At 37.9% G+C, this 3,246-nt stretch overlaps 1 non-coding gene across 1 annotated transcript; it reads right to left on the bottom strand.

Moving 5' to 3' along the window:
- Nucleotides 1-2,752: 2,752 nt before the first annotated feature.
- LOC145055989 (small nucleolar RNA R71) lies at nucleotides 2,753-2,859 on the bottom strand. Its single transcript, XR_013685531.1, has one exon. It is a non-coding gene; the product is annotated as a small nucleolar RNA R71 (small nucleolar RNA).
- Nucleotides 2,860-3,246: the final 387 nt, after the last annotated feature.

Here is a 3,246-nt window from a genome sequence, read left to right as displayed (position 1 = left end):
GATGGTCGATGGCTCGCGTCGACGGTTATTGAGGGGTGGCGGCTGGATATGAGAGATGGTGAAGGTGGCGGTTGGAGATGGCGTTATTAGGGTCAGGGCATGGGCAATGGAACAGTTTTATGCCCGTTCCATACAAACTATGGACCAAATTGACAAAATTAGTCCCTCCTCCTCCCTTTTCTTTCAAAACCAATCCTTAATTTACCCTTTAAACCCTTGCTCTCATAATTCTTTTCGATATTAGTCCAACAGTTACAAAACAACCCCTCCTCTACAAATTATTCCTAATTAAGATCCATAAATTACCATTTCTACCTTGGCTTCAAGAATCCCTCTCAGAATAAGTATGATATTTACTCTTTAACCCTCATAACTCAAAAGTATATCATTTGGCACTGATATGTGCATAATTAGTTAATTATTTAGCATACATTTTTATTCATTTTTAACTAATTATGTGTATAATGTGGACAAAAGGTACTTAATACTGTTTAAATTTTGTTTTCAGTCCAAAAGACATGCTTGGGAGTGAAAAGGGAACAAGGGGAAGCAATTAGAGACCAAAGAATAAAGATTGAGGGACAAAAACTTACCTACTCGGCGAGTACACGAGCCTACTCGGCGAGTCCATCAGAATATTCCAGAAGATAAGCCACGACTCCTGATTTGAGACGGATAACTAAGAACCTACTCGACAAGTTGGGTCTGCTACTCGCCGAGTACACCCTGTTTTGAGATAGTTATAAAAACCGAGCCTTTATCCAATGGGGATACTTTTCTGGCGTTTTTTGAAGATCCATCTGCGATTGAGAACCCTTGAAGGCGCTGAGGAACTCTAATCTTCAATCTTTTGAAGAATCAAAGCAACTAGGTTAATCATTCCACTTAGCTTTAGGAATTAAATATGTTTAGCCTAGTTAAACTTGTTTTTGTGTTTGTTTTTACTGCAACTATGAGCTAAATACGTTTTTGTTTTTGTTTGGGGAATACCAAGGAACTCCTATGGTTTAATTCTTAGCTTTTGATTGATTGTTTATTGGTGATTTATTAAATTAAGTTTGTTAAAGAACCTTATGCATTAATCACAACTATTTTCTGTTAATTGGAAGACAATTAAGCTGCATGAACGTCTCTTAGTTGTTAACCTCATATGTCTATGTGAACACTTAATCATATGCTTAGGAATAATGATTATGAAACTAAGATTAACATGACAATAGGTAGATTAATGTGTGAGCTTGTTTGAGAAACCATCAAACAAGAGGTTAATTGAACCACTAATTTGATTAACCACTACAAATCTTATTTAATCCAAATTATTAATCTAGGGAATTAATTAGTTTAAACACTTGATCATTGCTTGAATTAATTAATTGTCTAAGGGTTAGGAGTAATGAACATGAACCTAACCACTATAATTGGTAGCCAATAACAATTAATCTATCATAAATACAAAATAACCATAGGAGTGAGTTGGTTGAACCTAAATAGAAACATCTTTATCAAATTTGGTGAATTAGTTGTTTGCTTTAGTTACTTAGTTAATTAAGTGTTTTTGTGGTGTGTTTAAGTTTCTAGTCTTGCAAAACTAGAGAAAAACCTTTTACTTTCATTAATTGCTTAGTTAAAATTAGCCATTAGTTTAATTTTCCGTTCCCTGAGTTCGACATCCTACTTATCCAACTATACCATTAAAAGACAAGTTCACTGCCTTTGTATGCTAAATTTATTAATAAAAAGTAGGAATAAAACAAGTGCATTTTACACAGATCAAGTTTTTGGCGCCGTTGTCGGGGAACGGTTCTAAATAATTAATCTAATCCCTAATCTTTTCGATCCTTTGTGTGATTTTACTGGCACAAAATTAATTTATTGCAATTTAGTAGTTAAAAATTAGGTTTTAGCATATGTTTTAGTTTTAATATTTAGTTTAGAATATCTTCAAAATTACACTGATACTCGCCGAGTGCAGTCGCACCTAATCGGCGAGTACAAGTGTATTTGGAATTTAATTTTTGTTTTTTTTAGTTGAAATTTTTTGTTCTTTTTACGTTTTTATCTTGTTTATTTCAGGACTTTCATGACCAGAGGATCAAACACCCCACTGGTACCCCCATTTGAAGATCCCGAATCCGCATTGAAAAGGAACAAAGGAAAGGACGTGGAGAGCTCGACTACACCAAAGAAGTCACCTTTGTCTAACTTGAAGACTGTTTTTGGGAAGAAAAAGAGCAGCAAATCAGGAGCATCCAGCGCCTCTTTAGTAATCGACGAACCGGTTAAGGAAGATATTGAGTACAAGACCAAGGAAGAAGAGGAGCCTACATACGAGCACGGATCTGATTCTGAGGAAGAGCTAGCTTTCACTATGGCTAACATTGATGAAATCCCCATGGGGGAATGGAAGAAGAGGATGCGCGACGACACTGGCCCAGGACTTGTGCAACCCGCAATTCCCGCAACTGCTACTTTCGAGCTCAAGGGTCATATCCTAGCTTTACTTAAAGAAATACCTTTTGATGGAAAAGACCACGAAGATGCCTACAAACATTTGGATGAAGTCAATGATGTAGCTGACTACTTCAATGTTCCAAATGTGCCTCGCGAGACTCAGCTACTTCGCATGTTTCCGGTGACATTCAAAGGTGCTGCAAAAGGCTGGCTCAAGTCACTTCCTCCCGGATCAGTCACCACATGGGCCAAGATGAAGGAAGAATTCATTGATCACTTTTGCCCACCCTCCAAGATAGCCAAGTTGAAGAAGGCCATTGCTAACTTTGAACAACAAGCTGGAGAGTCGCTATATGAAGCTTGGGAGAGATACAAGAGCTTACTAAGAAACTGCCCACACCATGACCTAAACAACCAGCAAGAAGTCTCCATCTTCTATGATGGAGTCAATGTCACAACTAGGCAGTTACTTGACTCGCAAGGCTCGCTCACAAAGAAACCGCCCCAGGTGATCAAAGAATTGATTGAAGAATTCTCTAAACACTCTAGAGAATACCACAACCCTAGACATGATGTCACTAGGGGAGCCGCATATGCAGCTACTGAGGACTTATCCGCGGTCATGGCTATGCTAAAAACCATAGATAGGAGGATGGATAAAATGTATCAAACAATCCATGCTATTCGAGTGGGTTGTGAAAACTGCAATGGACCTCACCTCACTAGAGACTGTGATTTAGATGAGAATGGCAACAAGAAGGTGCAAGTTTGTTACTCAAGTGGAGACCGATATGA

The sequence above is a fragment of the Lactuca serriola genome, chromosome 5, assembly GCF_051521515.1.
Source record: "Lactuca serriola cultivar US96UC23 chromosome 5, Lser_US96UC23_V15, whole genome shotgun sequence".
NCBI lineage: Eukaryota > Viridiplantae > Streptophyta > Magnoliopsida > Asterales > Asteraceae > Lactuca > Lactuca serriola.
This window is presented reverse-complemented; position numbering and strand designations above follow the sequence as displayed.